This window comes from Amblyomma americanum, chromosome 5 (genome assembly GCF_052857255.1).
Source record: "Amblyomma americanum isolate KBUSLIRL-KWMA chromosome 5, ASM5285725v1, whole genome shotgun sequence".
In the NCBI taxonomy this organism is placed as follows: domain Eukaryota; kingdom Metazoa; phylum Arthropoda; class Arachnida; order Ixodida; family Ixodidae; genus Amblyomma; species Amblyomma americanum.
The window spans coordinates 134094315-134117097 of record NC_135501.1 but is presented as its reverse complement, the minus strand read 5'-3'; the positions used below and the strand labels follow the sequence as shown (position 1 = coordinate 134117097).

General features: G+C 45.9%; 2 long non-coding RNA genes across 5 annotated transcripts in view; both read right to left on the bottom strand.

The window, feature by feature from the left end:
* The window catches only part of LOC144132694 (uncharacterized), a 288454-nt gene that overhangs the window by 27060 nt on the left and 238611 nt on the right, over nt 1-22783 (bottom strand). The gene's annotated exons all lie outside the window — the stretch shown is intronic.
* On the bottom strand, nt 19604-22280 carry LOC144135046 (uncharacterized). The gene is made up of 4 exons (XR_013315355.1): nt 22181-22280; nt 20779-20865; nt 20183-20290; nt 19604-19744 (listed from the first exon to the last, which is right to left on the bottom strand). It is a non-coding gene; the product is annotated as an uncharacterized LOC144135046 (long non-coding RNA).

Below are 22783 nucleotides of genomic sequence, written 5' to 3'. Positions count from 1 at the left end.
ATGTACAGTCTCATTCAAATGTCTTGAGGCCATACAACCGTGGCTGGAGAAGAGCGGGGCCAAGTGGCGGTGCTCGCTTTAACATTGGCTCATAACCAGCTCATCCTCACACATGTTAGTCCGGTTCAATCTACCTTATGAATGTTTTAATACTTTTATGTACCTTGATCGGCGAACGAAATTAAGTGGCTGCAACCCGCTAAAAATCGGCCCATTCTTGAGATGTTATTTAGGTACATTTTTACGCGATTGCGTTAAGGGTCTCTTGTCGCAGAAAACGCCGAAGCCGCTGCTGTGGCTGATTGGTTATGGCGCTCGGCTGCCGGCCCGAAAGACGCGGGTTCGAACCCGGCCGCGGCAGTCGAATTTTGATGGTGGCGAAATTCTAGAGGCCCGTGTGCTGTGCGATGTCAGTGCATGTAAAAGAACCCCAGGTGGTCGAAATTTCCGGAGCCCTTCACTACGGCACCCCTCATAGCCTGAGTTGCTTTGGGACGGTAAACACTCCATAATCCAAACCGGAACTTTAGAAAACGTCGAGCGTAAAAACCACTAAATTTTCCCAGAGAAGGCACCTAGCAGGCAGGTGGGCTACCTTTGTCACGTAACCTTAAAGCGCCACCAGAACCTGCCCAGCGGATTTTGAGCAATTTGCGCACCGTGACAGGTGGCAGCTAAATTAGTGATTGGTGGCGACCGGTCGAGTACCCTGTCTTTCAGACACCATTTTCATTTTCCTGTTTCTTTTACAATTGAAAAGGTTCCTCATGCTTGTAACCAGCCTAAAAAGACAATTTGTATAAGAAATTTGAAATTTTCCGCGTCATCTTCCGCGTCATCTGGCACGTCGGCTGACCGAGCCGTCATTTACTAACTGCATATCGGAGAGGCAGGAGCCAGGAGAAAAAGCGTCCACTAACATTGCCTGCGCTCTCTTCTGCTCTAGGCTCCGTGCTGTTTAACATTTGAAGCCGACAACCGCTAAGAAGTGCGTTGTAGACGCAAAGGTTATGCGATGTACATCTTCATGCAAACTCGCTAAACGCTTGGCCTAAACATTATTGCACAGTTATCTTCTTGGTGTACTTTTTGTACGGCGTGGCAGAAAGTGAAATAGGACTGGATCTCTAGCAGTTATAAAATGATTCTAGTTTATTTTGACGCCGTTCCCAGCTGCCAGTAAAGTACACTTCCCTTCAGGTGAAAATTCGTGAGCAACAGAACCTTTCAGTGCCACTTTGTTAAAGCATAGACACCAACAATACATCTTAACATCTTTAGAACTGAATACTGAATAACAAAGAATATTTTAGCGCCGATTATACAAATAGCTGAGATAGATATACAGGGAGCCAATTCCCAGTGAGCGAATCACGGCGACCACTTTTGGAAAAGAAAAAAATGAGCAATGCATAAAAGCATTGCATGCTGTCACCAACTTGCATGCAAATGATTTTGTCACTGACTGTGCAAAATAGCAATTGGAGCATGTTCGTCATACAGAAGACGTAGCCGGGTTGATAGAGATGCGGTTGTAGGGGTGCGTCAATGTGCGTCTTTGTTACAAAGGTGACACAAAGAGAATGAGGAAGCGCAGAAATAAAAGCAATAATTTTTAAATAACATAATATCCGCCTGTAGCCTTAGAACATCAAAATTATTTGTCTTTTACTTTTTTTTCACAGAATCCTCTAGTTATATTTATTAGCCGCTTGAGATAAAACCTGGATGCGCTTTTACCAGTTTGCATCTGCACGAAACTCTGGCCAGTCCCTCATCGTGGGTATATGCCGACCGTTTTGAGGTAACATCCACAAAAACGACTTCAGCCTTCGCGCTTTCATTTTCTTCGTCGCCATCTTCATCTCATCTTTCACTCTGTGCCTATTGCATGCAGCTTGTGGACGCTCCTCCGAGCTTACCCGACTTTCTGTATTGCTTCATCCACAGAAAGCACAGATTTTCCTCTAGCGATTCACCTAGAGCGAGCGCATTAAAAGTGTGAGCTTGACAAATACACTGCACGTTTTACACCTTAAGATGTCCAGTTTCGAGCGACTGATGAATAGGTCACGTTTCTGTGGTAAACTGGGCTGAAGATTTCAGTCGCATCTAAAAAATGGCGAGTGGGCAACTATTGCACTGATGCGCTTACCTCTCCTTTTCCTTCAGGGAGTTTATGAGCTTCGAGATAATGGCAAAGCGACATGCGGGTTATCTTTACGGCAATGCACGCTCAGGCACACTTTAATAACAGCCATTGTGATAATTTTCTGCAACCGACCCTGAGACGACGCAAACAATATGACAGTTCTACACTCTCAATCAATGAACTTCCTTCACTAAATATGATAGCCGACGTGGAAGATTCGTGTCAGAAGCAAGCAAAAGGAGGTTGGCCATAAATGGCGCTGCCGTGGTGCCACAGTGGGTATGATGGTCGGCTGCTCAGTGGACAGACATGGGCTTCATCCCGCCCATGGTAGTCTCACTTCTATGGAGGCAAATTCTAGGCGACCATGTACTGGGCGACTTCAGTTTACATAAATACCTCAGGCTGTCAATAATATCTGGATCCACCGAGCACGGCGTCCCTCAAAGAATGATTGGCATAAAGACGTTAAACCCTATACACATAAACTTTAATTGAATCAAGAGCTAGTGTCTCATTTCTATCCACCATTCTTGACATTTTATTGTCATTTGCTAATCATTATTTCAAACAGGACGTGAACAATTGTATCGCTCGAAAAAAATGCTCGCATGCCATGAATACCAGTCCACAACTGCATGCGGGAAAACTGAAGATTTTATTCATTCTCTTATTGCACCAGAAACGCACCAAGAACCTTCTCCATAGAGATCGACAGCTTCAGGCATCTTCTGAGCTTCAGGAAGTGGCAACGACTTCACGAAGAAGATGCTGAAAGTAATGAAGGTGAAAAAAACAAAACGTATGTAACGGATTAGGAACGGCAAGGATGTTTCATTCACACGAAAGTTGATGAGTATTTTTGTCTGGGCGTTTAACGTCCCAGAGCGACTTAGGCAATGAGAGACGCCGAAGTGAAGGGCTCCGGAAATTTCGACCTCCTGGGGATCTCTAACCTGCACTGACATCGCACAGTACACGGGCCTCTAGCATTTCGCCTGCATTGAAATTCGACCTCCGCGGCCGGGATCGAACCCTCATTGTTCGGTTCAGCAGCCGAGCGGCATAACTACTGAGTCAACGCGGCGGCCTGATGAGCATTTTATGGGATTTGAAAATGATTACAGGGCTTGACAGAATTTCATGGATGCACACTGTTCGTTTCTCTTAACTACCGAACGTATTAAGTGACTCATTGGGAAAAGGGCCTAAATAGGAATTTCTGGGTCTAAATGGGAGAATTTTCGTTTATGGCATGCGTCATAATGCGTATTTTTTTTTTGTCATTTCCCGTAGTGCTCCTTCTACGGAAAGTACCTAGGGAAGAAGGAAACGATTCCAGACTTGTTATTCAATCGATGTGAGTGAACGAGTGAGAATTCTATTATTGAGATGCAGTGTATACACTGCGGACAACGGTCAGGATGAAATAATGGCGAATAAAAAAGAATGCCGATAAGTACGAGTGCCAGATTGGCTTATGACTGCGAAGAATGCATGCCGTGTGCGCGCCGTCGAGAGGAAACAGTCGCTTGATCTCCGAGTAACCGTGCTGTGTGCGCACGATTAGCCCGCATAGCTTTGATCGTTTCTTTTGTTTTTCGGGCCTCCTGGTACTATACTGAACGTGAAATACCGCATGGATTGCGTTCTTTAAGTGAGCCAAATAGGACTCGCAATATGCCCTCATAAACAAGCTACGTAATAAACCAACCCCGTGTCCACCCTTAAAAGAGGGAGGAACACTCGTGCAGGGCCTATGCAGACGCGCAAAGTAAGCATCCACGTGATCTTCCAGAATTTTAATATGCGTATCGAGAAAGTATGCGTAAAATAAAGAATTAGAAGAATCGAAGGAACGCTAAGGCTGAAATAAAAGGCTAGCAGGAGTTCCAAAACATTACACAAAGTTCAGTCTTTCTGCATTAAGCTTTACTGTATGACAATTGCGGTTCATATCTATATATAAGAGAGTCAGTAAATGTGTATTGTTTTAAAAATAATTAAAGAGGACCAGAGAAGCATGTATTCGCAAACAAGTAAGTAGGAATGTAGCGCTGGAGGCTGAAAAATAGAAATTATGCCATATGTGCCTTCGCATTTAATTCCTGCTTGAAAGCAGAATTGATTACTCGCCTTAGAAACGTAGTCACGTGCAAAACAAAAAGGGCTTCTCCCGGGTTAGAAACACGAACTAAACACTCAAATATTCACTTCGTCTCGCAGTAAAGAACGTACCGCAGGCGCAGTTGCAAGGGACGGCGTCATCAGCAGTGCAAACCAATCTTTGTTCAGGGTGGCACTTTGGTGTAAAGTTCTCGCGCGAAAAATCGCAGGGACTGTTGCTGTTTACTGAAAGGCAAAACGAAGATACGTGCTGTGTAACGCTTCCAAGAAAGCATCTGGCACCTGTCAGGGAGCTACGGCATTGTAAACATTAAAGACATCTTTACACGTAAAAATAAGCTTAGTTACGAGCAGTCCCGCAAGATCATAAATAGCTAGCATAACATGGTTGAAATGAAGCGCGGTGCCAATATAACAATGAAACTGCGTACCAGCTCGGACGCTTAAAGACATCGTTCACAGGTATTCTTTTAACGGCGTAATCTTTCCCATGGGATCAATGTTCCCCAGCCCTTTTAGTTCTCGCAATTCAGTCAGGTGCCTGTACACCAGAACCCTGCACAAATCACACGTGCGAAGCGCTGAGAATGCCCCCCCCCCCCCCCCCCCGATGCTTGCACTTGCTTCGTAAAAATCACCCGTCTCGCATTGGAAACGTTCCGCAGATTACTTCAAAGAAAAATCCGTGCTCAAAATACATTGAATGAAAATCCGTCAATTTATCCTCTTAAGCTTTAAAGACGAAGGCAAATTTCATGTAGAAAGGCGAACGCTTTGTGGGGTTCTTGTGCTAATAATACATCTGACGTACTCTTCCTCCGCGTCAGATCAGTAAGACATTCGTCACAAGAGCGCAAAAATAAATGCCGTACAAATTTATGCTAGACAAACTTTGCGCATTAATGCTAGTCCTTGACATAGTGTAATTGTAACCCTTTGAAACATTGAGATGATAACACTATTGTAAGCGCCTATCGTATCTTCCTACTAAGCAACTCAATATGTAGCGCTGAACTCGGCATTTCAACTGAATATGGAATTTACCTCACCGCAATAACAGTCGCACCGGTCCGGTGTTAAGTAGCATGCAGGCTTGGATCCAGGTTGACAGGCCAGTTCGGTACAAGCCGGATCTTGTAGAAAAGAGGCAGTACTTAACGTCAGTTATTAAGTAGATACTTGCGATCTATTCAACCAACTCAGTACTATAAAATGATTTGAAATGTGCCATGTTAGGCTGGCTGAAAGATAAAAAATGAAATAAAACAAAATTTAAATCACATGAGCGACATGGCGCACCTTTCGCTAAAAGTGCCAACTTACCCACGCAGACATAGCGAATTGTGGCACGTTGCAACATGCGGCACAATGTATGGTACACATAGCCTAGCAAACACGTTACCCCGTCTTTTAAATAGGTTTCATGCTGCAAATGTTGACGTGTCCCTAGTATGTCGCAAAGATATACAGAGCGTATGTGCTACATTTTAGATTGTAACATGCATATTTCACTGCTTCTTTCGAATTCTTTACATGAAATGGCGTTCTTGAAATATCCCCATACGCGCTTTGTTTGCGATATTCTCTTTCTGTTCTTTTGTTTGTTATTATTGCTGTTTCATCAACTATCTTCATTGCCTATGTTGCTCTTCATGTTGCCAGCTACCCTGTGTGTAGGGGCCGAGGGGCAGTTCAAGCCACATCTTACTGGCTTTTCTCCCTGGACCTTCTCCATGTGTACATAGGAAATAAAGAATTGAATTGAACGTCGCTTGTACTTTTCGCTTCGTACTCACCGGCTTGTATTGGATCAAGACTGCCTTCAACACAGATAGGTTAGCCAACGTTATTGGCACGACACCACCAAGAGAAACAGGGCCTGAGCTTTGGCAGCTGACTTTTCTAAAGCTGGAGCATGTAAATTTGTTTCAGAACGTGAAAGTGCTTGTAAAACAGACTGGAAAGCGCACAGGATATAGTTAATTGGAGGGATATAGCAGAAGCCTGAGTTCTGTAGTGAACGTAGTTAGGCTAATGATGACATTGAATTCTGACACAGTATATAATGTATACAGTTTACACAAGCAGCGTAAGAGTATCAACGACGGAGTTTGCTGACCAAGCACCGAAACAGAGCCTGTCTGTGATATTTTAAGCCCGGATTAGAATCGGCTAGAATAAAAACATAAATAATATATTTCACTTCTGTATTGCATCCACGCGTACCTTGGGCCACTGCCATGAGGATGGCGCACACCAGGCAGCCAAGTACAAGGACCTTCATTGCGGTACTGAAATGAATATTCTGTGTGTATAATTGTTTCATAACACGCATATATGAGGGGCTAGTTTTATGGAATTAGAAATCAAAAGAAAGGTACCATAATTTAACGCTGTCAAATGAAACATGAAAACATCTAGAATCACACCATACTGAAGGCGCAATAAGCAATATTTTATTTTCAGAGTCAGAGATGAAAATTGGTGGCCAGGTTTCCTTAAAACCTTTTTCCCAACACTATTATGCAAGAAAATAAAATGTTTTTTTTTTTGTGGTGAAGTTTCCTGAGCGACCAGTTTCGGTGCCCTTCCCAAATAACAATAGCCATGTTCTTCTAGCATCAAACATTAATTTAGAATATATAGGTAACAATAGAAAAGATGGCCGCCGCATTCTGAGCAACAAAAAAAGATGTGCCTTAGACTTCAGGACCCTGAACTTTTAAGAACACCCATGAATGCCACACAACGCCAGCACTTGCAAGTGGCATAAAACTCAAGGGGGGTGGGGTTATAAAAGTAAATTGAGTGCGAACGGCATCTAGAGTGCGCTAGCTTGAATTCCGCCTTGGAACACCAAAAGCCAAACATGACATAGTATAGCGTTTTGTTATTCTATTATTTTGTTACATTCTAGAAATCATTGCATTTTAGCTGCCCACAAGGTCCGCACTCCGCCTGACCATTTCAGTCAAGAAACTACAATTTCAACCCGACTGAACTGTAAGAACAATTTATCAGAATTCACACATATCAGGCCATAGTATTTAGGCTTCTTGAGTTCGTTTTAACAGTATAAAATAGTTATTTCCATGTTGTCAAATGGCTGGATGGTTCTGAGCCCATATAAAAGGCGAGTGGGCAAATTGGCAAAGAAACACTCGCGACAGTAACTCAACCCCGCAGTTATTTCTACAGAAACCGAAAGCACTAGAATGTTGTGCAAAAGATAATAGACGCTAAGTTTTGCTCTCTTCTTCATAGCGATAGTATCAAACAACTGAGACCATGCGCAGGACTTGTATTGGCAACGCGTCAAATTTCTTTCACCCTTGTGAACACGAGGGCTGGGGCTTGTTGTAATTTCTGATTGCGAAGTTATGCATCAGGTTTATAGCTTATGCCCCTTGCTGCAGAAAGATCCCAAGAGCATGTTTAAATCCTCACAGGGAAAACGGTGCTTTTGTGGTAGAGAACGATGGCTTGCGGCGAATTTGTTGACAGCTCTCAACAGTATCAAGGAAGGCAGAGGCTGTAATGTACACCCTCACACTCTCGTACTGCAGCTGGCAGGGCGGTCTTACAAAAGGAGACTTAAACGCCTCCTCACCTTGGGCAACCTCGCGGCCGGCAAGCACGGCCGTAGAGCAGCGCTCCTGCTTCGGTCAGGCTTGAGATAGGCATCAAATTTTTGCCATATATCATACACCTCGTTATACCCGTTGCTGCTCCGTTCGATCACTTGGTGCAAGTGGCATCCCATTCAATGAGAGGCAAGGCGCACAAACAGTTGGATCAGATTACGCCACTGCAGCGTTACTATTACTTTAGACTAAGTGAACATTCGCGCGTGAATTTGAAGTGATGCTCACGCACTGGCGCAAGAGAGAAGATTTATTTATAAGGCTGTTTAACTCAACGCGGCAATTATCAAGACGGTGAGCATGGCGGAATCGCTTAATTATAGACCTGATATATGTGCCAATATATACGCTAACATAAGCCAAGGGCGGAAACTAGCATGTTCAAAGAAGGCACGGATACCATGACGAGGGCTTAAAAACCCGTAGCACTGGCTGTAGAGCCGAAAGCTCTAAAGAATTTGCATGTGTAATTGACGGCTTAACACTCGGACCTCCGCACTCCGTAAACAAACAAATGCAATCTTAAATGCTTACGTCACCGAGAGCTCCTAAGCCGACGGCCGAGTTTTACGCCAATTTTTTTAGAATCCTAAATCTGTGGTGCTTTGGGCTCTTATATTCAGTTATATTGCAATAAATAATGTTCTCGTATAGACAACTGATCACTCCGCGCTTTGACATGTGTGAAGATTTCCTCTACCGATGTCGCTTTCTCTGGATGTGAACAAATCAAAGAATAGCGGCCATTGTACATAGTGACTACAATTACACTCTTCATTAAAGGTGGGGGGAGGTGTTGGCCAATTGCGCCTGAACAGTATGATTCAGTTCATCCGGCTAAACTGCACCAAAGGAGGGAAGTGCATTTAAACGGCGAGTGGGCAAGAATTCCAAAGCACTCACGGATAGGATTCAACCCGACAGGTGGGTAAATCAGTACTCGGCGCTCTGGCTTGCGATGAGCAGAATTAAACGATCTTGACCGCTTCTCTCTTTTATAGCGAAAATCTTTCCAAAGAAAATAGTCTGAAATATAATAGCTACGTCTTCGCGCCAATAGCGTATGGTCAGCAACGGGTCAAATTTCGCTGGTCCGGAAGCACGTGTCTCGCGCTATTTACCGCCATATTTTCCTAACAGCTTGAAACTGTACTGTTTAGTACTAATGTCGTTAAGAAGGGTAATGTTACGATCAAAACGTAATACGTAGCAAGTATTTGGTCTTGCTATCAACGAGTGGGAGAAAGAGGAGAGTATGTATTTCATGCATTCCTAGAATGTGCAATTGTTGTCATTCATTGTCAAAAAAATTTTAAGGCGCAAAACAACAGTGGGATTGCGAGACCGGGTGTAATGATGAATTCGAATTCTGATGCTGATTGAATTGAATGAATTTGAGTACTGATTGAGACACGAGAAATTTATAAATCTCAGACAAAATGGCAATGCGAGCGCTTCAAATGAAAGTTCTACCTCGAAACGCGCTCTCTTCGCTCTCTCTTAATGAAATCCAAAGTTTCGCATTGAGCAGCGGAACTCTGTAGCAACTGTGCCACTCTAGACAGCCCAATTTGAAACGTTTAACTTTCTAAATAATAGATATCAAGCAAAAGTGTTGACCAGTATTGACGTGTTAAAAAACACAGATCGTAAAATATACAAAAAGGATATAGGAACGGTGTCTCAACCTCTTACCTTTGTTCCATTTTCCAAGAATACATTTACAATTCTCCTGAAAAAATGAATGAATGAATAAACCTCCTCAGCTACATGAACTCAAGGTGCATGTGTCTTGTTGTGCATCTGATCCTTTGATCCTGTTAATCCTATTGGTGCTTTCATGCTACTGCACAAGTTGGTGCATCACGTAGTGCCACAAAGTATACCGGGTGTAGCGAAGAGCTGCCGGTGCTTGCGCACTGGCCATGCTCACGCATCTTTGCCTTATCCTACGAGCCTAGGAATTTATGTGGAATTCGGATATTCTTGAGTATTGATGTTATCTCTGTCGCCTCCCGTGCAGGTCTTAATGTCTTGAGGCGGCCGTGTCATGCAATGCGCCGCTAAACCTCGACCTTAGTGCTCTCCGGTCCTGGTCCGTATGTACGGTCGGAGCGGCGGTTGCAAGAGATCGAAGCTACTTCCAACCCATTTGAGCTCGTTGAGCCTCGCAAAGAGGAAACTCTTCTGCAGGCTCATTCACTCGCAGGTTTAATCAACAGCTCCGTGTATGATGAAGCTCTCAGACCGGAGAAAAGTAATATAGGTAGAGGGAAAAAACTAGGAGACTATCTTGATCACTTCAGTACATAGAATGAAACTCAATAAAGGAGATGGTTTAATACAAGACGAAGTCCTACGTCTCCCCAAAAATTATGGTTGCTGGATCTTCCGGGCGCACTATCGTTTTCTAAGGCACTGCGAGTTGACAGTTTGTCTCATATGGTCTGCCGCTCGGACTGCTGAATCAAATGATGAGCTTCCCGTGTGGATATGAACTAATTTGAGGTGCCACACACGCAACAGCAATAAATTATGGTGATGCCTGGTAATTCGTCCTATCGCAACCTTGTATGAAAATCGAGGTATCACTTAATTTGCCTTCAGCGGTACTGTAGGAGTTCTGCCAGATATGGCCAAACAGCTTTGCGAAAATCCTCCGTGTCTTTAACTATCGCTTTCCAGAATTAAGGACTAGCGTAATGCATATGCATTTTTTTGTATATGTGCGAAACGCCGCTCGCTTATTTTCGCGAGGACGTTAGAAAGCCGTAATCGCTTGCACTAGGTAGCTCAGCTGGCGGCAATGAACGCTCATGTGACCCAAAAGTCACTGAAGCACCTGATTGCACTCTCGGGTCCACAAGGACATCAATAATGGACAGGTGCGGAGTGCATTGCATCACGGCGAACCCTAGCACGTGTGCTTGAAAACCACAGCATGTCCGTTTACGACAACTGCGTTCTTGATAACCACATAGAAAAGTTAGACATCGCAATAGTAAGATAGACATAGCACGAACCGGTCACATTTTTGTTGTTTCAAAAAGTGAACGCGTTTTTAACTGAACTCTTAAGAAATCGAAACTGAATAAGTAGGCCATTACGCCGTGTATATCCTTCGTGCCCTTTTTCTTTGCTTATTTCTTTCTTCCTTTTTATTTCTTTATTTATTTCTTCCTCCTTTTTTCTTTTCTTTTTCTGTCCTTCTTTTTTCTTCCTTCTTTCTTCCTTTCTATCTTTCCATCCTTCTTTTAGTATTTCTTCCTTCTTTCTCTGTTGCCAGCTTTCGTTATTTCGTTCCCACTTACATAATTTTCCTTCGCCTCCTTCATTCCTTCCTTCACGGATGTCTTCAGCTGCCCCCCACTCAGTGAGCCCATTCCTGTTTTTCTTCTTCCTGTTCTGAGAAGAAATGAGCAGTGAGTGTATCTCCAGGCTCATTCTTGCAATTTCTTCCTCATTATCCTCCTCCTTGCTCTGTCTACAAAGTGGCTAATACATGCTTATGGTAAGAGAACAAGTTATTCGCTCTTACAGTTTCTAGCATACGGCTCAGCTTAAAACTGAAACGGTTGTAGGGTGGTTTGTTGGCACTGAAAGCGCCGGCGACGAAGGACCTAGCTCAAGTAACCAACGAACCAGCGAGGCAAGAGACTGGGACGCAAGCAGAAGCTCCCCAGCACGAGCATCCGACGGGCGCCGCAAGCGTGTCGTCGTTGCTGACGTCGGTGCTGGGTGATCTTCTTCCTTCCAACTACGCTGGCGGCAAGAGGGAGCCATCCTACCGACTCAACGCAAGAATACGACGAGGGGACTGTTAAAGGCCTTCAAGCGGCTGACGTGAACGACGTCGCGGCCATGGCGGCAATGGTCCAAAGAAGGTGTCACCGGTTCGATGATGTAGTTCACAGGTGACGTACGCTGTAAGATGCGGTAAGGGCCGATATACTTGGCCGAAAATTTGGACGCAGCCGTAATAGAGAGCCAGACCAATGAGCCAGTGGAGAAGTGAACAGCGGGCGTGTCTTGATCCGACTAATGTTTGATGAGGCCCGGATGTTCTGTGGTGAAGGAGCGAGCCAACTGGCGGCACTGCTCAGCATGGCAGGTAATGTCAGCAAGGGAAGTATGTTCCGAGCTGTCGGGGTTGTAGGGAAGGATTGTATCCAGCAGGCAGGAAGGGTCTCCCCGAATAAAAGAAAGAATGGGAAAAAGCTGGTGGTTGCTTGAGATGCGGTGTTATATGCCTAGATTACGAACGGAACAACCTGATCCCAATTAGACCTGTCGGATCGAAGGCATATGGCGATCATGTCTCCAAGAGCCCGGCTGAATCATTCGGTGAGGCCGTTGCTTCGGGGGTGATAAGCAGTAATGAAACGGTGCACTTTGTGGCACTCATCGCGAAGCTCCTGAACAACTTCAGACAACAAAACACTGCCGCGGTCACTGAGAATTTCTCGAGAAGCGCCGTGACGCAGGACGAAGTGATGAAGAAGAAAGAAGGCGACGTCTTGAGCAGTAGCCGTGTCTGCTTGAGTGAACAGTGTCTGCTTACCGAGTGAGGTGGTCCACGGCGACTGTGATCCATCGATTGCCGGCTGTCGTGAAGGAAAGCGACCCATATTGGTCGATGCCCACACGACCGAAAAAGCGAGCCGGGCACACGGTAATGTAACGGGGCAGGCAAGGGGCGATCTGTCGACTTCCGCTCTGACAGGCATTGCAGGAGGGAACATAGCGACGAACGAAGTTGTACATGCCCCGCAAATAGTGCATCTGCCGTAGTCGCAATCGTAGGTTTTCCGAGAGCCACCGTGAGGGCTCTGTGGGTCGGCATGGTGGTATGCGCAAATCTTAGGCCGGAGATGTCGGCGGATTATGAGAAGACACTTTCGGCCGTCCGGACGATAGCTGCGGCGGTACGCAAGATCGTCGCGGAAGGCAAAATGGGAAGCTTGGTGACGAAGGGCTCGAGGGAAGGAGGCCGTCGTGTGCACGAAGAACGTCGAGCAAAGATGAAATATATTGATTCTGGTGTTTTTAAACGGGCATGTCTCTAGTAGTAAGCCCTTTGTGTAGGGAATCAGATATCGGAGAGGTGGGTGCAGGAGAGGGCAGTGGTGAGCGTGACAAGGCGTCGGCGTCGGAGTGCTTGCCGCCCGACCGGTAAACTACGGTAATATCGAATTCCAGAAGACGGAGGGCCCAGTTCTCAATGCGCCGTGAGGAATATTTGAATGAGGCCAACCAGCAAAAGGCGTGGTGATAAGTAACGACGGTGAACGGGTGGCCATATAAGTATGCGCGAAATTTTGTTATAGCCCACACTACAGCGAGACACTCCTTTTTTGTCACGGCGTAGTTCGACCCAGCTTTCGTTAGAGAACGGCGTACGCAACGACGTATTCAGCGAATTCGGGCTTGCGCTGCGCAAGGACAGCACCAAGGCCGTTTCCACTTGCGTCGGAGTGCACCTCAGTTGGGACACTGGGATCGTAGAGGTGGAGGATAGGTGGTGAAGTTAGAAGACTATGGAGGATAGCAAAAGCTTTATCGCAGGCAGGGTCCCACGTAGACAGGTCGGCGGGACCATTAAGGAGTTTCGTAAGGGGCGCGACAATTGAGGCAAAATTGGGGACAAAGCGCCGCAAATAGCAGCAGAGACCCGCAAATCGGAGCACCTTTTTTGTGAAAATCGGTTTAGGGAAGTCAGCCACAACGCGGGGTTTGTTGGGCGATGAGCGCAATGACGTCGCTTGCGCAGCTCGTCGAAACTTTGGCAAAGGGTATACACTGACGCAACGTTTGTGGGACTCTTCGCCAAAAACATTTGAAAAGCGTAGTCGTCGATATCTTTCATGATGTGTTTATCATGTCAGCCTACGGCATAGCCCGATCAACACGCTTGCAGAGGGAAACTACATCTTCAATGTAGCCAGGGAAGGTGTCGTCCGTGTGCTGAGCTCGGACGCCCAGGCTTTGCTCAGCGCGCAGTTTCCGCACGGCGGGACGGCCAAAAACCGCCGCAAATGTGCTTTTTAGAACGACCCAGGTGGGAATGCCGGCATCGTGGTCTCAGAACCACACGTTCGCAACATTCCTCAGGTAGAATATAACATTGGTGAGCCGTTCGAACAATTATAGCCAATCTTCCTAATCCTGGCCGCTGTGGCTTCTGAAAAGAGCGGGGTCCCGCCGCCGGACGGCACCGGAGCAGGCGACTGGCTGCGACGGGCCGCGGGCTATTGAATGGCCTCGGTAGTTGACATCGGGCTTGTGCGGCTGCGGAGCTCCACGGTCATGGTGTAAAGGCGGACGTAGCAACTTCCACCAAGTGTAGAGTGGTTTATTGGCACTGAAAGCGCCGGCGACGAAGACCCTAGCACAAGTAATCTAAGAACTAGCGAAGCGAGATACCGGGACACAAGCGGCAGTTCTCCAGCACGAGCTTCCGACGGGCGGCGCAAGCGATTCACCGTCGTTGGTATCGATGCTAGACCATATTTATTTTGCAGCAAGAAAAAAATGAGCATGAAGAAAACTGGCGAGCGGGTTATGGTTAAATTTTCCAAACACTTATGCTTGTGGTCGATGCGTCGAGTGATAGGGTCCCCTATTATGCAATAAGTACTCGGGGAACAAGCTGCACCACAAAAAAAATTTCAGCGGGCACTTAAGCTCCGCTTTAAGTGTATGACACCATAGTGTTAATAGGCTAATGCCCATGTATGCGACATTTGTCATTGTCGACTTCATATAATATTCCTGGGAGGCCTGATACCAGTACTAGCGCAGGGGTGCAGCGAATAAGAGTTGCGCCTCGGCCCTTTCGATGGCAGGTGCTGCCACCGGTGGTGCGTGTAAGACTTTTGCTCTTCTCGGGCAGCCTCCTGCGATCAATCGTTAATTGAACTGCCACCTGCCAAGGTGGGCAGTCTGCCCACAATATGATGCATAGGTGTTGATGACGTCACAAAATAACATGACTTAGGTGACCAACCTAAGTAGTTTCTCCGTAGAGTTTTCGCTCAAAACGACAATGAGGACGACGCCCTATTTTCGCCTGAGCTGTGGCCTTAACCCTGACTCATTATAATGACTTCTGCTAGAAAAATCGCCCACTAGGAAAGCCTCCGTTCGTTTCTCTCAGGCTTCATGCTCACACCAGCGGATATCGGTTTCTGAGTGAAGTCGTGCAGCCGTAATAATGGTGTACACTGCCCGTAAAGGCACAGAGTAAGCGGTGTACTTATTCATGCACACCAGTTAAAATCACACCTAGATCATGTTCCAAAACTGCTCTCAAAGTGTGCTAACCCCCGTGTTGCAGCTTTAGGGACCCCGTGTCAATACGTGTACCGGGTAGACGTCTTTTCGTGTAATTTTGTTAAGTTGGCGGTAGCCAACGCAAAATAATATCGAGCCATCTTTCTCATCAGGATGACTGGGGATGATCATGTGCTGGTGGATGGTTCAATAATACCGCGTTGTAGCATGTCGTCAACTTGCTCAGTTACGGCGCGGCGCTCAGGAGGCGACACACGGTAGGGGCTCTGACGGAGAGGATCATGGGTGTCGGTGTCAGTGTAGTGCTCGACAGTGGTCGCACGGCCCAAAAATGTGGACTGGTAGTAAAACAATGAGCGAAACTGGTTGAGCAGGGCAAGGAGCTGCGCGTGGTCAGCCGTGTCGAGGACGCGGTCAATGGAACGGTCAAAATGTCCGACGAGAGCGTGATCGGGAATAGCGCCACATGGGGTGAGGGCAGCGACGTCGGCAGTGGAGGAGGTCACATCAGTGTCCAAGGAAGAGACCAAGTCAGCGGTTTCAAAATTGCCGAGGCACTTGCCACGGAACAGTGAGAGCGCGGAGTTAGGGACGAGGATTGCGACAGCACCCTGGTAAATGTCATAACGGCGAAGGGAAAAGAGAGGTGTCGGCGAGAGGCAAGGACGGGGGAAGGCGCGAAGTAAACGTGGCGTCAGAAACAGAGGTTGCGCAAACAGAGACGAGCACGGCACTGTCAGGGGGAATGTCAGTGTCCTCAGCGACAACAAGCTTAGCAGGACGGCGAATCGGAGGCTCGTCGAAGGGCGCACCTCAGGGCGGAGAGAAGACGACGTGCGCACGAGGGCAGTCAATGAAGGCACTGTGGCGGGATAGAAAAACCCAGCCAAGGATGACGTCACCGGAGATTTCACGGAGGACGAAAAATTCGACAACATATAAAACATTGGTGATGACGACGGGTGCGGAACAAGCGGCAGAAGGATGAACGGGCTCGGCGCGGGCTGTACAGAGTGAGAGTCCAGAAGATGGGGTGGTAACTTAGCGAAGCGAGCGCCAGAAGTTTTCGTGAATTACAAAAACGGTGACACCAGTGTCCACAAGCGCAAATGTCTTGACACTGTCTACAAACACATCACGAACATTCGGAGGAGAAAGGCGAGGACTTAAGCAGGGCGATGAGTGCGTAGTTCGTTCCCCAGGAACTGCGGCTGCTAGTTTTCCTAATCGGTGGGGACGCTGCGACGCCTCATGGGTGACAATGAGCGGCGGCGAGGGGAAGGCGAGTGGTGGGAAACGTAGGGCTGTCGACAGAGGGCGAGGTGAGGAGGTGTCCCCTGAGGTCCGAAAAGTGGGCGAAAGGTGCGGTCTATATCGGGGTACACCAGCAGAGGGTGCACACGCGCATGCAGAGTACGTCGACAGAGGCACGCGACATGGTCTGGAAGACCAAAGGCATAGCAAATCGGTCTGTTGTCAGCTTAGTGCGGCAAGGATTTTTGGTAGCGAGCGTGGAGCGGAGTCGGGAAGTAACATGCGCAGGCACGGCTGTAGGAACGTAGGCATAGGCCTGCGCCCGCGGTTGTCGTGTGACAGATTCGGCATACATGGGAGGCACGGGTGCGTGGTCAGGCGACATGTTAACTACAGGACCGCAGCTTAGCGCGGCAGCAATAAGGGTGGGCTGGAACGGGCGAGACCGTTCCGGGGAGCTAAGGGATCCGGTTGCGGCGACACACTAAGCTCCCAATATGAAGCGATTTTATCTCATTCAATTACATTGTTTTTTTGAATACGTATTCTGCCACGCTAGAGTGCATGATCGGTAGTTATGGTTGACAACTTTTGAACGCGCAAACGCAAGAGTGTACACATTGTGCCACTAGAGCCCAAAAGTGTCCAGAGCCCATTATTACACATTAAACTTTATTTCACTGTCGCGCTTCCAGAAGCATGGAATCGAAACATGCAGTATAGTTCTGAGTGTATTAATTGCGATGCCCAACACTAAAAAACAAATGATGGGTTCTGGATGCAAAGAAAGTAGATTTCTTCGACAAAGCCACTTCACGTAATCTTTGTACATTACGATGTTCAGACTGACTAGGAACAAGCGCCAGAAGGTTCCCAAGTAACCACCGAAAAAAAGAGCGTTCTAAGATAACATGCTTTGCACACCTGAACACACACCTGGTCTTCTAAATGTAGAGGTAAATTGACGGGGCCATCTCAATGTGTCTTCCCTATAACAGCAAATGGTTGTCAAAGATTAGCTATTAACCCAGCATATCGGCACTGTAACAAGCTGGCTATTCTCGCTCTTCGCCGCTCCTCCCCCAACCCCAGTGAGATGAGGCACCTACCTTCCATACATCCGACGTGACGTTACATGCGTAGCTGGAGCCTCACTCCGACCATCCCCTGTATGTGACATCTGGCGTTGTTCACTGCACGCGTCTAACGTATGGCGCTCTTGCACTTGTACCATCTCTAACCAGTTACTTTCAATCCAGACTGTACGCATATGAATTACAGCCGGCTGGCAGCGGTTTGGCAGGTCATCCAAGGCCTGTATGCCTAAATCCGCCCTGTTATGCGTAGAGGAGGCAAAGCAAAGAACTGGCAAAAATATTGCTCTCATAATTTGTTTCTCTGACATGAGTACGGAAACATTTCACGTATATTTAAACAACTTGACATGTTCATTTTTGCACCAGGCATGCGATGCTGGCAAACGTAAATACTAATACGAACCCTAAATCATGCAAGCGCCATATTGTAGTCATCATGCTGGGCGAACATCCATAATGCTCAGGCGCATGATAGAACGGCTGCAGCCCAGGCACGCATGCTCAAAAGCCACAACGTTGAATATCTTCTTTTTAAAGAGTGCAGTTCTAAACGCAGCACAAGACAGACACAAATGAGACAACATTTCAAGCCTATGCATCATGTTTCGTGTCGCCCTTTTGCTCCGCGGTCTTTGAGGTTGAAAAAACATCTTCGAGCCCAATGAGCTTTTATTTGAAAATGTATTCTTTTCCTTCCTTTCGCCATTGGCCTCTCCCCTTCGTTTGAAAGGTGAGGAGGCGATTGTGCTACCCACACAGAGTGTGGCTGCTACTCCAAGTTCTCTGTTCTCGTGTCATCGTTCTCATTTTCCTGTTCCTTGCACTATCGAAAACGCTAAGGCGCCCGTGTGCTGTGCGATGTCAGTGCACGTTAAAGATCCCCAGGTGGTCGAAATTATTCCGGAGCCCTCCACTACGGCACCTCTCTCTTCCTTTCTTCTTTCACTCCCTCCCTTATCCCTTCCCATACGGCGCGGTTCAGGTGTCCAACGATATATGAGACAGATACTGCGCCATTTCCTTTCCCCAAAAACCAATTATTATTATTTATCGAAAAGGTTCTACACGCTTATAACCATCCGAAAGAAATGCAACTTTATTAGAAATTATGAGTTTTCAAGCTATTCCGCCTCATCCGGCACTTCGGTTGGAAAAGCCATCATTTATTCAGTGCATATTCCAGAGACGTGCGCCACGAGTCAAAAGCGCGCACTAACATTACCTACGCTCGCTTCTGCTATCGGCTTCCTACTGGGACCGGCGGGTGTACTTTAGCATTGGAAGCCCACAGCCGTGAAGGAGAGCGCTGTACACGCAAAGGGTAAGCGATGTACATGTTCGTGCACACTCGCGAAACACGTGGAGTAAATATTATCGCACAGTTATCTTCTCCATGTACTTTTTGAAAGACGCGGCTGAAACCTAAATGGACCGGCATTGCTTCATTACATAGTGTTTTTAGTGAAATTTCATAGCAAAGCTCAGCAATAAAATTGCTTTCAGCTATCTTGCAAGGTGGCTACGTTAGCGCCACCTTATTGTTATTTTGACGCTAATCCTAGCTTTGAGTAAAATGCTCATCTCTTCAGCATAAATTTCGTGGGAGAAAACGTGTTCAGTGTAATTTTTTTGGAAGAATAGACACCAACATGGTATCGAAATAAACAATCTCAGAGAAACATTTTTATAACTGTATACTGAATAAGAAAGAATATTTTAGCACCGAATTTTCATATTGCCGAGAGAGACAGATCTGGAGGCCAATTCTCTGGGAGTGAATCATACAGGTCCAACTAAAAAAAAAAGCAGTGCATAAAGAAATTGCATGCTGTCGCCAACGCGCCATGCCATTGATTTTGTCGCTGGCTATGCAAAATGGCGTTTTAAAAACGTTAGACGTCCACTCCGATCTCCGTTGAGAAGTATACTTAGCATACAAAGTCGCCTTTTCTTTTCTCGCTGAGTAAACTCAGTTTGACTCAGACTTAACATTAGGCACAAAATTTTTGGGACTATGGAAGCCATAACACGTGACAGATTTGCAGAATTGAGAATTTTTATTCAGCTAATAATATTTTGAGCAGAGGGAAGCGAAGACTCTTGTTTTAGGACGTCGCCATAAATTTGAGTAATCCTCTCGTCTTCTTTGTAGTGGGGCTGCCGGCATCACGGATTTCCTGGAAATTCAGCAATAACGCGCAAGTTAGACAGAAAATGTAACGGGGTGTATCGGTTAGCGGTTTCTATATGTGCATGCAAAGCGGAAAGTATTGAAAACATTTCAGGTTGATTCAAGTAGTGTGCCTACCTAAGATGGACTTAGTTATACCTCGCGTTAGCATCAGCTTGTGCGTTGAGAAAGTAAGCTTGAAAAATGTGAATTTCGAGTCCTCAGCCTCAAAAGAGAGTTAATCGATTACCTAGGTTTTAACAGTTATGACTTTAGAGTGAATGGAACTAGAGGCAAACCACACGACAACTTTTCTTCCTTTTGCTAATATGGGTGGAGATGTTGAGTATCTGGAGTGGTAGTTACACACCCGGGAGAAAATACCGATGTCGTCTACCTCCTTAAATGAGAAACAGAAAACAATAAAAGATAAACCAGTACGTACCGCAGCGGCACTTGCAAGTGATCGCCTCAGTAGAGCACTGCAGCGTTTCTGGGGCTTGGCACTCGCGCGAAAAAGTCTCGCGCAAAAATTCGCAGGGTTCTCCAGGAACTGGGTAGGAAAAAATCTATTAGCACAGTTTCCGTTACTGAGACTTGCTTGCAAGCAAGCGCAGCAACCCAGACATACACACTCGAAAGGAACATTAATATAGATTGAAGGCCAAATTAGCTCCAAGAACAAAAATTTAAAAGAAAGGCAGCTAAGGCGACAGACGCAAGTGTTCTAGACAGCAAATATATAAATAAAACTGCCAAAGAACACTTCGTTTTGTACGTGATCGCACAGCGCTTTTTCCCGGCTTATTATAATAAAGAAAAAAGAAACTGAAAATTCTTTTCTCGCGAGCAATCATGCAAATAAAAACAGCAGAATTCATGCTGTGCCGTTGCACTTAGCTTCACGAAGCTGATGCTTCATAAGTTGCATTCCGCAGTGGTAGAACAAGACCTTGTGTTGCATGCCCCTATCTTTACATGCTCTGCTAGAGCTGCAATGCGCAAGTGAAGCGATACGAAGAATGAGCAGCATTCCCTCACCGCAGAAACAATGGCATTTCTCCTCTGTGAGCAGGCATCCCACCTTAGATCCAGCCACACAGTTCACTAGAGGGCACTCCGGCTCTTCTGCAAAAGTTTAATGCAAGAATTTAAATTTTACGCTCTCTGTTAATGGCTTTCTATTCCGGGTGTTTCACTTAAAATGTTCTGGAAATATTTGAAAATGTTTTCTTCTGTTAGAAGAGCGCTTTTTTCGGCATAACATTGCAAGCAGTGTAGCACATCTTAATATAACAGGGAGTGAAAACTAGTACGATCATTAACTAATATTCAATAGTTCGCTATTCAACTTATACTGTTATTTTTATTGTTTATCGACAGGTGCGCACCCCACCCTAAGTATTATCCGTAGCCGTTTTCAGAAGTTCGAAAACGCAGTTACCCTTACCTCTCTGGCTCAACAATTTTTGTCCATTCCAACGAGTGCCGTGCATTGGAGGATTTCCTTTGCCGGCATGATTTTCGACAGAGCGCATATTTTGGCCCATTGGCCCACTTTAGGCCGAATTTTCGGGTCTCAGCACTGAAGATAACTGCAATTTAGAAATTATAAATACTGACACGGATATGACTTGTGATGGCCTACATGCCTCTCAACAAATTAGGGGACTAAAAGCAATAGTTGAAAGAACTATTCAGTATTAGTTAACCAGCCTACTAGTTAGCAAGTCTTAGCTATGTTCTGCCGGGCTATCCCCCTGACAACGCTATGCCGGAAAAAAAGTGCTATTTTGACTCAACTAACCTATATTTAAAAATTCAAAAACAGAGTGCCTGAAACACCGGCTATATTGACCTTTTACATGCAATGAATGCTGGATATTTTTTGAAGGATATGAAGCACGACGTGTTATCGCCATATGATCGACAAGGTTGAAAGCGGCTTGACGGAGGTAGCTATTGGACTACTGGACCATCTTGTGCCTATATACGATGTTTCAAATTGGCAACAATAAGAGAAAGAACGGTTCCATCAGCAATGTGTCTACGCACCAAATATGATGAAGCTGGATATCTGGAAAGCAAACGTTGATAATGTAAGCGCTGTGGTCGGCTCAATTTTTTCTTCGTCTTTTTTTGCCTTAAACATAACTCATGCTCTTTTAAGTATCTGGGAAATTGCTTGTTTTGAAAGTAATGTTTTTAAATGCCAAGAAGCGCTTGTGGTCTCGTAATGACTGATGTTTCTTGCCCTCTGCACTAAATTCACCTGTATAGACAGGCACTGAAGAAATGAAATGAAATCCAGGTATAATGTGCGTATAGAAAAGAAATCATGCAAGGACATCAGTGCAAGGAAGCGTTGCATAATGACTTCATAAACCCTGTTGGAAATTAAAAGTCAGCAATAAGTCAACAGCAGAAAACTAGATATACTCACGTGAGGTGACGCCAGTAAGAAAAATATTCACCAGGACACCAACGGTAAGGAGCTTCATTCTAGACTTGATGCAAGAAAGGAAGTCTTATAAGAAAGGTTTTGTTATGGAAGGCGCACAAGCTCTACATCTGTGTATTGCTCTTCCAGAGATGAGAGGCAAAGATCGGGGTTTACATCAAAGAAAAATCACCTACACTTTCAACAGCGGCAGCCACCACAGTGACTAAGTAGTGATGTCTCTGGTTTGCTCACCTGAATGACGCATTTTTGATAACGACTACGGCGGGCACATTTCTATGGAGGCGAGAAGGTAGAGCAAAAGTACTCTTCGGTGTACAGCCTCATACGGTGGAAAATTATCCGCAGCCTTCCACTACGGCGTCCTGCATAGTTTGAGGCGCTTTGGGTTGTTAAAATTCATAAAAGCAAACTTTAAATGTGACCGCATACCAGCGACGCAGTCTAGTCAGCCGGACGCTCGACCACCTACTGTATTACAATAGAATTTGCAATCTCGGTGCTTTCGATGGACTGAAAGGAAATTAAAGTGGTTACCTTTCGTTCTTCAACTGATTTTCGGTATAAATCGCACGTGGACGTATA